Below are 13,113 nucleotides of genomic sequence, written 5' to 3' on the forward strand. Positions count from 1 at the left end.
TACCAAAATAGAAAGTTTAAGAGGATGACATGGAAAAGTATAAACAGAGTTTGTGATATTTTCTCTCTGTACCTTTTGTAAAGCCCACTCATTAGGATAAAATCCAGGTTCTTTAGAACCAGTCTTCAAATGTGAGAGTACACGGCATGGATGGGATTAAGGGGCTCGACTTCCAGACTGTAAACTACCAAATGTCCCCTCTTCTTGAAGTGGCCTGCCTGGGAGTGGCAGGCATCCAGCTGATTCCTCTTTTCCAGCCGTCCTTCTGCAACTGCTCTGACTTTTCACAGCAGAACGGCAACCCTCAGCCACCCTGAACCGTGCTTTGGCCCCAGAGGACCGGATGACTGAGAATGCATCACGCTTGAGGGAGAATCTCTTGAGAGCCAAGTAAGAAACACTGGTAGGGCAGTGCCTTATTTCGTTCCCTGGACAAATTCCTGGCAAACCTCTGTGCCTTGGACAATGGCTATCTTAGAATTAGAACTCACTAGTGAGGTTGTGGAAGAACCTGTAGTAATATAGTATTTTTAATTAAAAAGTGAAGTTAAACTTTTTCTGATAAAAAATAAGTTTAATTAACTGACTAGGTTGACTCTCTATGTAGACTGGTTTTGCCAATTAAGTGATATTTTCTACCAGCGGAATGGGCTAGATCTGTGGCTCTACATTTTTGATGAAAATATATGCAAAACACATTGTCAAAGCAATTCCTCTGTGAAATCAGGGTTTTGACTGTAAGAGACATACTTACCTAACCCTAGGGTCCAGATACAAATGATATACAATATGCCAGAAATGTCATCCTTTGCAACTATTTCAACTGCTGATGACCACTACCTTAAACTAACATTCACAATATGCATAACCACCTCAGACTCTTTCCCGTCTGCCTCCTGTCAGTCCCCCTCAGGCATCAGCTGACCCACACTCATGCTCCCAGGCACTGCACCTGCACATGTGCTTAAGCCAATTCCTCCATCAGGAATGCTGTCCCTCCCATCTCTGTGTTGAATTCCTACCTAACACTTGCTTGATCTGTGGCACTAATTAGGCACTGAAGATTCAAAGTGAAAATAATAACAGCCTTGACCCCATTTTCATAGCTTATAAGATTCTAGTATGGGAGACAGACAGATAAGCAGTTACAATATGGTATTACAGTGCTATGATGGGGAACCATGAGGTGTCAGGAACTCAGCAGGGAACCCTCCCTTTTTGGGGGGGTGGATATCACAGAAATCTCAGAGGAGTGGCCAAAAATCCAAGACCTACTAATAATGTGCAGGAGTCAGCCTGACGTTTCGCAGGGAGGGGAAAGAGAAGGACTGGTCTACGAGAGAATAAAAGTGTGTTGAACCGGCACTGTTAAAGCAATTCCTCTGAAAGCCGGGTTTTGCCCATGAGACACACTTACCAAACCCCGGCGTCCAGATAGAAATCTCTACCAATTCAAGCTATGCCACGTTTTTGAGAGAATTGTCATATTCTAGCAAATACCCAATTTAGAACAGGCCACAAGTCAAGGGAGAGGTCATCTCTAGAAAAATTTTCCCTCACTGTTTGCCAAACACAAAATATCTGAACCCCAACCTCAGTTGCTGGGCAAATGGGTAGTCTTTTTATATTGTGTCAACCAGAAATAGCACTCAGTGAATACTCTCAGGATGTCTGTGAAGAAACTGACAGGTAGTTTGTACATGTGGCTTGTTCTGAGGGTGGAATCACCCCCTAAACAAACAAAATGAAATAAGGAGAAACACAGAAGAGAAAACATACATTCAGTTTCCAGGGACTGCCTTGGGCCATACAAGAGAAAGAGCCTGGGAGGACTCAAGCTACCTGATTCACACCACCGCACCTCTGATCCCCAAGCAAGAGGCCTTGGGAGCGCCTTCCCTGTGATGTACAACTCTCCACTTCGTGCCACCACTCAGGGTGCTGGTCTGTTATCTAGCTACTCATGTCTTTGAACGACTCTCCGCTACAAATACATTAACAGAAGAGAGGTGAGATGGATGTGGCACTGCCCTCAAATATTTTCTTTACTGCTCGTGATTTGGTACCCAGCGACTGTTCATTCAAAACAGAAGATATACTGAGTTTTCTAGTTCTCTATACCCACGTATTATCTTTTTTAATTTAATTTAATTTTCTTAGAAAGGGAGTTCATCCTTTTTCTTTTTAAAGATTTTATTTATTTATTTGTCTTTAGAGGGAAGGGAAGGAGAGAGGGAGAGAAATATCAATCAATGTGTGGTTCCCTCTCCCATGCCCCTACTGGACACCTGACCCAAACTCAGGCATGTGCCCTGACTGGGAATCGAACCACGATCCTTTGGTTTGCAGGCCCGTGCTCAATCCACTGAGCTACGGTCCAGACAGGACCATGTATTATCACAATGAAATTTTATTTTATTTCTCATCCTATTTTCTTAGTTATCTTCTCAAGCACCCATGTGAAGGGTTGACATTCCTTCTGACACTATTCACTGTGGCAGCAGAATCAGTAGGTCTCACTCATAGCGGCTCAGTTACTGAAGCACCGAAAGAGGTCTTCATAAATGCCAACTTACAGGTCCGGCAGAAGTGACACTTGCCTGAGTGTGGTTGGTAGGGCAATAAGATGGGTATAATGATTTGTAGCTTTAATTTGAACATTTCACCTAAAATGTCATACAGTGTACTTGAGTGTGATATTGTTATGTTACAGAATTACATGCTTATTGTAATAAAAGACTGTATGTAATAAAGGGCGTTTATTTGTGCCGGGCCCTGCATATGGGAATCATGTGGCCTGGACCCCAAGGACGACATGTACAGTGAGGTCCCAATAAGCTGTATTGTTGGTAAAGTTACTTCTTCTCTTTCAGGAAAACCATTATAAGCTCATTCCAGAACACAAAACTTACTTTTGTTAGAAAGTTGTTATCAAGTTCTAAAGAGTCAAAACCGTGTTTGATAACATTTCCACTGCAAATGTTACCATCAGTAATACTGTATTTTTCCAGATGGGTGGGCCAACTGTAATTCTGCCCTAAAATTCTGATTTCTACCAGTTCCCCAAGCATTTTCTGATTATGACCTTTGTATTTTTTTCACTATTACTTTTTTAACACTGAAAGCCAGTGCTTTATTTTGGTCATTAGCATCTGGTAGCACACCCCTGGGTAAGGGTCACGAGTCTCTCACCTTTTTGATGGTACACATTTGATATCAGTACACCTAGGAAGCTAAATCTAGGAAACAAAGGACAATACAAAGGACAGATGATGGGCATTCTTTCAACCCACAGCAGAGTCCCAGCCACATTGTCTCACTGCTGGCCCCACCAGCCACGCAGTATGTTTCTATGTGGAGGAACACGGAGGGACAGATGACGCCTGACCAAGTGGGGCTGGAATCGAAACCAGGTAATCATGGCGTAAAATGGGCTTGGCTTGGACTTGGGAGATCTGGTTCCTCCTCCTAGCCCACCGGACCAGCATCTCTTCTCAGTTCGGACAGCTAGCAGCAGAGAGGGCCAGAGCAGGGGTGAGGCAAATTCTGCCCACCGGACAGCTGGTCTCGAACTCTTCTGACATCCTCCCTTGGGTCTGAGAATTCAGCGCAAGTGAAGGACCCAGAAACATGCACATTCATATAAGATGGGAAATATACACTGCAAACCCAAGGAGGGAAAGCAGCCAGATTCGAAGCCAATGTCAGTAAGTACAGGGGGGAAGGGATTCCTTTTCTTTTTTCCCCAGCTTTATTGAGATCATTGACATGCAGCACTGTGTAAGTTTAAGGTGGACAGCATAATGGTCCGACTTACGTGTAGTATGAAATGATCTGATTATGTCCTTTGAAAAGTTTGCAACAATGGTGAAGGCAGGTTTATGTTGATGTATATAAATGTGTTTGCAAATGGGCTTAGACCTTTGTGTGGAAAGGGTCTCACGTTTCCTAAAAAGAAAATCTTCAAGTAGGTCAGAACACACTTAAGTGTTTGGAAAACAGTAGCAGGGATTAGTGACTATAACAAACTATGGCCATGGCCACATATTAACACCTCCCAGCTCCCAGATTAATTTTGTTTCTGTCACCCTCTTCACTTTTAAAAGTGCTTTCATTCAGCAAAATCAGTCCCATTCAGGAGAACAAATACATTGTGAGTTCTGTTCCTGATATTTTTCTGTGTACAGTGATGAGAAATACAGTTTCAGTTTTCAGCCTTGCACCTGGTAGATGTGTGGATGTAACGAAATGAATTATGCCTCCTCTTCTCCCAAAGCCTCAGGTTTTCCTAAGAAGACGCCTAAAAAACATGTCACTTCATTTTCGCCCGAGGGCTCCTCAAAACTGAGGCGATATCCCTGTAGAGGTTCAGTTTAGTCTCGTGTTTGACGCGTTCATTGCATGTGAATGCTACCGAGGTGCCAGAGTCTTACCCGGCATGGGCCTCACCTAGGACGCAATCTCTTTTTCCTGGGCGGGGCCGTGCAGCGTCTCAGGGCGTCCAGCAGATGGCGCCACAGCTGAATTTTCGCGAGCTGCTTTCTACGCTGGCAGAGTCTGGAATAAACAGGAAGGGGAATTTTTATAAAGCATTCTAATTTTCAACATATATTGCCTTTTCTCTCTCAAATCAGAGGTTATATTTATTTTACTAAGTTTAAATTCATTTGAGTTGTTTAAAAATTCAGTGATTACACAATCCCAAATACGTTGTGTTTTTTTTGTTTGTTTGTTTGTTTTTAGGATTTCCACCCTTTCAAGGACCCAACAATCAAGTTTTCAAGTATCGGAAACTACCACAAAGGCATAATGGTTCAGAAATGTTAGCAGTGCTGGCTACCTTAAACAACACCAGCAAGGCGTGCCAAAGCAGCTTTGCTGAGCCGCAGCGGAAGTGACTTTCTCCGTGAGCAGGGCGGTGGCAGGGGAAGCCCGGAAAACAGTGCCGTCTGCTGGTGGAAACGGGGAGCCAACGCCTGCAGCGTGCTCCCGGCCAGGAACAGGCCGGACAGACGTTCAAAATGTAGTTTCACTTAGGACGCAGCACAGTGTAGCTCCAGTAAACAAAACGTAAAGTCATGGGCCTTACCAGAGCAGCCTTTGTGTTGAGAAGAGAAACCTAGAGGCCCATAATGGTTTTAGTATACAATGTTTCAAAGTATTTTATTGTTTTTAATGCTTCCTAAAGCTTATTAAACAGGGTAGATTTGATTTTTGTGGTATAATAGTTTCTTAGGACAATCCTAAAGAAGAGTGAAAAATAGAAGCTGATAGGGACTCTCTTTTATTTACTGTATCCCGTGTTAAGTTATTTACAAAATATTGAAAGAGATTATCAGGAGCAAAATGGGGAAGAAATAAAAACAGGCAGGGGTTTGAGTTTCAAGGTGATTGTGCTTATTTCTCACCATGGTCCCTCGTTTTTATTCTAGGACTGTTGCAGTGCCATTGTAGAGTCCCTCCTCCTCTCCCCACTTCCTTGTTCTCTTCAGTCATTTGACAGGAGCCTCTGCAACCATCTGCTTAGAACACGTCATCGTCATCCACTGGGAGAGAATTGTGGTACCACTTTCTTCCCCTATGGCTGAGCACACAGAAAGATGAACTGTGTTTCTGCTCTTGAGCCAGCGTGATTGCTGGGAATCGTAACCTGCAAGATGATGCCAAAGTGCAGCTTCTCTGTTTTTATACTGCATAGAGCTTTATGTTGCCCTTCATTAAGCTGATACTTTCTCTTACAAAGCTCTGTCCTTCAGCTTGCCCAGATGATGTGCTGATAACCTTCTTGCCCCTTCCATGTACAGACTCAGTGCACTAAGTGTAAGAATCGTCCATCTGTTTTTCTTCTAGTAAGGGAGTGAAGACCAATGAATGGACATTTTATAGAAGGCTACCTGCAAGAAAGCAATTGGGGGGCTAGATCCAGCCACAAAGCCAGAGTAACAGCATACCATTTCTCCCCCAACCAATAAAAACACAGGGCCAGGAATCCTTTCCACTGAAGAAACAATAGGATCGGGCTAAGGGAAAGTCCCTAAAACTGCACTGTGTAGCTCTTAAGACATCCTTTCAGGCTATCCTGGGGGGGAGATTTAAGAGGCTAATGAGACATGTATAGAATGTCTGGGCATGAAGAGCCGTTGCACTTTCACGAGTCCACCAAAGGCGAGACCTGAAATATCAACCAGGAAACGGATTCATCCAGGGCTCGATGTTTCTCTCTCACATCAATGTTTTTCTCTCTCTCTTCCCCTCTCTCTAAAAATGAATAAATAAAATCTTTTTAAAAATTGCACAGGCCCTGGCTGGCATAGCTTAGTGGATTGAGCACAGGCCTGCAAACCAGAGGATCGCGGTTCAATTTCCAGTCAGGGCACATGCCTGGGTTGCAGGCCAGTTCCCTGCAAGCCAACTCCCAGCAGGGGACACGCGAAAGGCAACCATACATTGATGTCTCTCTTCCTCTCTCCTTCCCCTCTAAAGATAAATAAATAAATAAAATTTTTAAAAAATTGCACAGCCTCAGCAGAGGTTCAGAAGTCACATCCTCTTTCAGTGTGCACTCTCTCAATGCATCAGGGTTTGGTCTTTTCCATCTAAAAGCCTAAGTCTAATAAACATTTTCTCTTCTATCATCACATCCCATGACTTATATCTGGAGAAAGACAAGACTCCACCCTTCTTCGGTTGGTAACAATTTGGACTACTCACGCTGTTTATCAGTTCTCCGTCCTTTGACACGGAGATTCCCGTCTCCCATGAGGGCATGGTTGTAGGCATAAATTATAGGCCTTGGTTGAAAACAGGGCCCTCTCCCTTATCCAGTAGCACAAGAAACACCATAATTAGGAGCCCAACTGGACCTGAAGGCTTTGAGGGTCCTGGAGAAGGAAGGCTGAGCTCCTGCATCCTGTACGAGAGCACTTAAGCTGTAGTCTTTGCAATCTGGATCCAAGCAGATGAGCACAGAGAGCTCAATGTTTGGAGGACAAAGAGGAATGGACATATAGTAACTTGGTGAATCAGGGTGTTAAACTAAAATTTTAATTTCTGCAGCTAAAATCCTATTTAAAAGAAAGGGTTTATTACACCATTGGTAGCAAAAAAAAGAAGGAGGAGAGCGAGAAGAAGACTGATCTTAGGGTGTGGACTCTAAACCACCAGCAGCCTGGCCAGGTAAAAGAGACAGTATGTTTATTATCCTGAAGTTTTGCAAATGTCATTATACATCAAGTATGAGGGAGAAGGATGTAAGTCATTCTGAAAGGATTTACATTAGTTATAGACAAAGGGATGGGAGAAGGTGAAGTGGGGCTAGTTCTAGGGTAGGTGCGGCAGAGTCCTCAAGGAAGAAGTGTCCATGCCTGTGGATTAGCTGTGGGTAGCAGATTGGAAAGTTCATGTGTAAATAAGTGTAAATGAGAAGCAAAGGCTCTGGGGTTCAATAGCACCTGCTATCCTTTCTTTTGGATAGTCTCAGAAATAACCACCTAGAAATTAATCCTAAATTTCAACAGATATACAGGAAATATGAGCAGTCTTTTGTCAGAGCTGGTCTACAGCTATTAACTAGCTAAATGTTCTTCTGTCTCTCACTCTCAGACCATTGTAATTTTAATTTAGAATATCTCTGATTTTTTTTCCTTGTCCAGGGACAGTACCCAAGACAATGCCTGACATTCGCGTATTTACAGGGAGCCTGAAGTAAAGGAGAGGAAGGTCTCCCTGAGTGTTACTATATTATGAAAGTGTCCTTTGGGAGAAGATACATGAACAGGGCAGCTGACAGCAGTAATATTGGGCAGGCAGGCACACATCTCCCCACATCCCCAGGATGGCTGAACCAAGTGTTACTGAACTAATCCCCAGGGACCCAGCTCTAAGCCGCTCCTGCTCCAGTCCTCAGAGGGAGTCGGCTCAGACAAAGCAAGCCAGCTTCTCCAAGGGGGAGGGGTGCCTGCCTTCTCTTTGTTCTTCCTTGGAAAATAGGCTCTCTCTCAAGTTTCATACAGCAGGTACATTTACCTCTTGCAGGAGGGCAAAATAAATTCATTGCTAATAATGATTTGAAAAGCATATTTTGGGGACTCTGAACTCTTGCCTGTGAAAAGCAGGGAAAATCTATACAATTCTAACATGCTGTAAGTTTTTATTCTGGGTGTCAAGGCAAAAATTTCAGAAAGTTGCACCTCTTTACCAAATAAAGCTAAAAACAAAAAGATTACCTTCAGAAAGGGTGGTAGAATCCCAATTAATCTAATCATTACATGTCCTGCTCCTTACACTTAAGAATCTCTTCTTCACAGAGGTATGATTTAACGAGTGAATTCCTTTGTCCACTAAGAAATCCCTCCAGCAGTAAAAGGGCTCTCTGAAAATAACGCCTTTTCACACTGTGATTTTTTTCTTTTAAGAATGATTTAACATCGGTCCTTTAAACAATCGGAATGGTCTATCCCCGATTTAGGTGTGGAATTAAGACAAAGGGTGCTTGTTCGTACATCAGGAATAAGCCTGCCGCTCCCCAAGCACTCAGAGCATCTGCTGCCTGGACTGATTCCTAAACCAAAAGCTGCATGTGGCTTCTGCCCTCGGCAGCTGAGGTGGCGCTTTATGCCTGGCTAGGCCTGCTGTAATGGGTTTACCCACACAATGGAAACCGGGCTCTGTGGGTCCGAGAAAGCATCCCGGACTGCTATGGGTGAGGCTGAACTTTTGGAAATACTATAGGTTTATTTCCTGGGAATTTACCATCCCCCGCCCCCAATAGGACTTTCAGTCCATTCGTGTGGCATCCTCAGGCACTTAAAAGACAGTTCCTACTCTTTGGGGATTTTAATCCACTCACTAAATACCAGCTATTTTCTCTGGAATAGCAGACTATCTCCACATTTCTACTCAGCCAAGCCTTAGGCCGCGTGGAGAGCAGCTGCTCACCAGCTTCCGGCAGCCTCGCTTGCAGCACTCTCAAGGGGAAGTGAGAGCAACCCCAGCCAGGAAACCAGTCCTGTGTTCACTTGTGATCTGATGGCTCAAGTACTACAGAGGAGACCCAGGCCGGCTTCTAAAATAATTCTGAAGCTAGAAAAGGAACATACAAGCAGGAGTTCGAGGTAATTAATGGAAAATTTTTATAAAATAGCCACTGGGGATGTATAGCCATAATACTACCCTGTGTTTTTGTTATTATCGGTCACCCAGAGAGCATATTACAGAATGTCTTTCATTTGATGGGTACAAAGTTCTTCCCAGCGCTAACCTCGTACACTAAGGCCCTTCAGTGGGTTAACACCTGTCAACACTCCCTCACGTTTCACACAGTACTCAGCAGGGTATTAGTCATTCAGTAGGCACTGAGGGAATGCTTGTTTTAAAAAAAATTATGGACTACAGGAACAATGAATGTCTGTGCTTTAATCCTGAAATTAGGCCTGCCTTTATTGTCACATCCGAGGAACCTGGACAGTGATACCTTATAGACAGAAAACAGAAGTGAGCAAACTGCGACTTCTCTGACTGCCAGTGACAGCAGCTGACTTTCCGATATGCCAGCAACTGTAAGAATCCTTTACACATATGACCTCATTTAAACCTCCCCACAACTCTACAGGCTAAGTTTACTATTATTACTACCCTTATTTTACATATGACAAACATCATCCAAGTCACACACTAATAAACGGCCACATCAAGACTTGAATCCAGAGACCTGCCAGTCTCCAGAGCCCCTGCTTTTAGGCACATTCCTGCTCCAGAATCTCTAATCAACATTCCTAGCCCCACGGACCAATGATCTGTCTCTGAGAAACTGCTTCACAACATGGTATCTGCAGAGGGAGGGAGGAAGGGAGAGAGGGAAAAGGGTAAGCAAACACAATTCATAACGTACATGTCTCAGCATATGTGGTTTTGGTGGTTTTTCCTCTGCATTCTCATTTCACCTTCACGGCACCCTGTCAGGCATGTTATTACTATTTCTTACATATAAGAAATATATCTCTGGAGAATGGGTGGGTTCGAAAAAAAATAAATGCTCAAGTTCTACACCTGAGGGGTACCAGATCTGCCAAGGACACTGCATCTGCCCCAGGCTTCTCCCCTCAGCCCTGAGTGTTGCGGTCAGTGCTTTTTACGTTTCCTTCCTTCCTTCCCCACTTATTAACATGCCAATAAGCCAGAAAGCTTATGCCCATCTCTCTGTACCCCATAAAATAACCACAGTTAAATGTTGACTTGTGTCACTAAAGCATTTCCAAAGCAGAGGCAATGTAGAGAGGAAACAGTAAAATGACAGCACATAGAATGCTATGTAACAGTTAAAAATGGTGAATGAGATTTAAACACACTGCTGTGAAAAGATCTCCAGGAGGCACAGTAAGTTAAAAATTTAAAAAAAAGGCACATTGCAGAATAGGAAGTACAGCATGGTACCATGTGTGTTTTTAAAAGTCACGTACACACAAATGATGCAAACACACACAGAAAACAGGTTTGTTATACCCCAAATTGATAACTGGTTTCTATGGTGAGAGGACTGGGTCCAGGATGAGGTACATCGTGTTGGCAGACTTTCCCTTTATCTCTATACAGGATAATTTATTCAAACATGTGTGTATAAAAGGAAAAAAAGAGAAAGGACAGAAAAGAAGCAAGTGATGCTTGTTAAAAAATAAAAGGTGAACAGCGTGCAATAAAGGTAAGTGGTACAAACACACCACACTGAAATCCACCACCTCACCAGGTCCATAAAAGATCAAAGATTAGAAGACAGTCCTCGTGGTGGCATTATTATGATAAATTGGATGGTGTTTAAAGCATAGTATCTCTTGACTCCACCAGAAATGCAGTGCTGAGAAGCACTGGGAGCCAGACGATCTGGGTTCAAGGCCTGCGTCTGCATTTCTCTGTATCCTTAGGCTAACTTCTCAGGGCCTTACTGTCCTTAATCTATGGAGTGAAGGTAACAGCGACATATTTCACGGGGTTCTTCGAGGATTAAATGAGATAACACATAGAAAAAAATAGCAAAATTATGCCAACTTAGACTTATAACTTTAAGTTGTTTGTGTTTACTCTTTTCTCATTCCTTCTCTCCCACTTCAGAGAATTTTTTCTCTCACACCTTTAAGATGTCTGAGTGCCCCACACTGAGGCACTGTTAAATGAACAAACCATTAGTCTTCAGGATAATGTTTCCTGATAACAGATAGGCCTCTGTTATTTGAGTCTTTAGATTATGCACAGGCAGCATTTTAAGCTTCAATAACCTGTATTCAGGTCTTTTATTTATCTTAAGGAATATATTTATTTGATTCAATTTATAAAATATGCCCTTTTCCTGTGAAACCCACTTCTCATGTGAGAACTAAAATATCCAAATCAGGTAGGCCATTGAAAAGCCAAAAATATAGTTTAATTTTTTGCATTTTAAATTAAGCTTATTTGTGGTCTTACTGAAATTTCAAGCTGCTCTGAAATTTTAAGAATCCAGTTATAAGCCTTTTAATGAAAAAGGTTGTGAAGGTAATAAGAGAAACAGTAATACTACCAATATAATTAAAGACAAAAGAGAAACATGAACAAATTAATAAATACAAGTTGCATGCATGCAGCACAATGTCATACTACATGATGTAACTATTTTCGATGACAGCCTCACCTTTGAAACACAGCCATGTCCTCTTCTGCTTTTGCTGGTTGTACATATGTTAAAAAGCTCAGGGACCTGAAGATTCCTGGTGTAGTAAAAAGGAATCTAGTTTAAGTTGTCTTGCAGTTTGAGTCCAGCAAGGATACATCTGAAGGAACCAATTCCAAGCACACAAAGCCCACAGCCTTCCCAAGCTCCTCCACCCGGTTAAACTGAGCTGTCATTTTAGAGCTGGGCGCTCATTGTTCACTTTCTTCTACTCTAATTAGACTTGACAGATTGCTCTTTCTAGCTAGACTGGCTGTTACCAAGAACAGACAGAAGAGATGAGGCTGACCTTGTCATCATGCCCTTGGGATTGGTGCCCCCTCCTCTCAGGCTAGCCCATAGACACTGAAATTCGGACCCAGCAGCTCAAATCTGTTCCCCTTCTCCTCCACCAGCCTTATTCTTCTATGGCCGTGGGCAGTCTCAGCACAAATGACTTTTCCTTCTTTCAATACTGTGAGACTGAAATCCTCGTAGGCTGTGGGAGTAGAATAGTGTGCTCTAATATTTTTCAAGTTAATACTCTGACCCTTGTATTTTTCTGCAAGCCTGGGGAACAAAGCAGACCAGCTTTTCTAAAGGGAAAGATACTGCAGCTGCCCCTGGAGCCAAGAAGTATTGACTGCTAATGAAACAGAGCTCGGGAAACACTGAGACCCCTGCACCACCTTCACGTGCCCCTTGCCCTGCTGCCCTCAGTTTCCACGTCTGTAAAATGTCATCAATAATTCTTAAACCTTTACCATATCAAACACATGTTATAGTGGTATTATATAATAATTAGATAATAAAATGATAGAGCTGGAAATGATCTTAGAGATCATCTACTCCAATATCTTTGCTTGGAAGATTAAAAAACACGGGCCAAAAGAGGGAGGTGACATGTACAGTGACATGAAATTAGTTCACATACTTTAAACACCTGGCACTGAACAAATACCTTGCTGATCAGCATTTTTCCAGTTATGCTATTCTTGACAATAAATCACATTGGCCAGGAAAGCAACTTTCTTTGAGAAAGAAGTTCTCCTTACCCACGGACTATGTTTTCAGAAATATTTCTCTTTACTGAGAATCCATGGTCTTGTAATAGAACCTGAGTCACCCAAAGCCACAGGACTCTCAGAGGGCACAGTATGTAACTCCACAGGCTGGAGGTCTGGGGCCCTGCTACTTGAGTCTGGCCTCAAGAACTGTGAGCAGCCTGGCTAGTGTGGCTCAGTGGATTGAACCCTGGCCTGAGAACCAAAGATCAGCAGTTTGATTCCCAGTCAGAGCACAAGCCTGGGTTGCGGGCCAGGTCCCCATTTGGGGGACGAGTGATGTCTTACACATTGATGGTTCTCTCCCTCTCTTCCCCTCTCTCTAAAAGTAAATAAATAAAATCTTTAAGAAAAAAAGAGCTGTGAGTAGGA

At 43.0% G+C, this 13,113-nt stretch overlaps 1 long non-coding RNA gene across 2 annotated transcripts; it reads right to left on the reverse strand.

Moving 5' to 3' along the window:
• Positions 1-4,124: 4,124 nt before the first annotated feature.
• On the reverse strand, positions 4,125-12,056 carry LOC118976456 (uncharacterized). Of its 2 annotated transcripts, XR_005064275.1 has the most exons (3): positions 11,660-12,056; positions 9,890-9,953; positions 4,125-4,557 (listed from the first exon to the last, which is right to left on the reverse strand). It is a non-coding gene; the product is annotated as an uncharacterized LOC118976456 (long non-coding RNA). The 2 variants fall into 2 exon arrangements; XR_005064276.1 differs by lacking the exon at positions 9,890-9,953 and having other exon boundaries at positions 11,660-12,037.
• Positions 12,057-13,113: the final 1,057 nt, after the last annotated feature.

The sequence above is a fragment of the Sturnira hondurensis genome, unplaced genomic scaffold (genome assembly GCF_014824575.4).
Source record: "Sturnira hondurensis isolate 20B ecotype Veracruz unplaced genomic scaffold, ASM1482457v3 Scaffold0020903, whole genome shotgun sequence".
Taxonomy (NCBI): Eukaryota; Metazoa; Chordata; class Mammalia; order Chiroptera; family Phyllostomidae; genus Sturnira; species Sturnira hondurensis.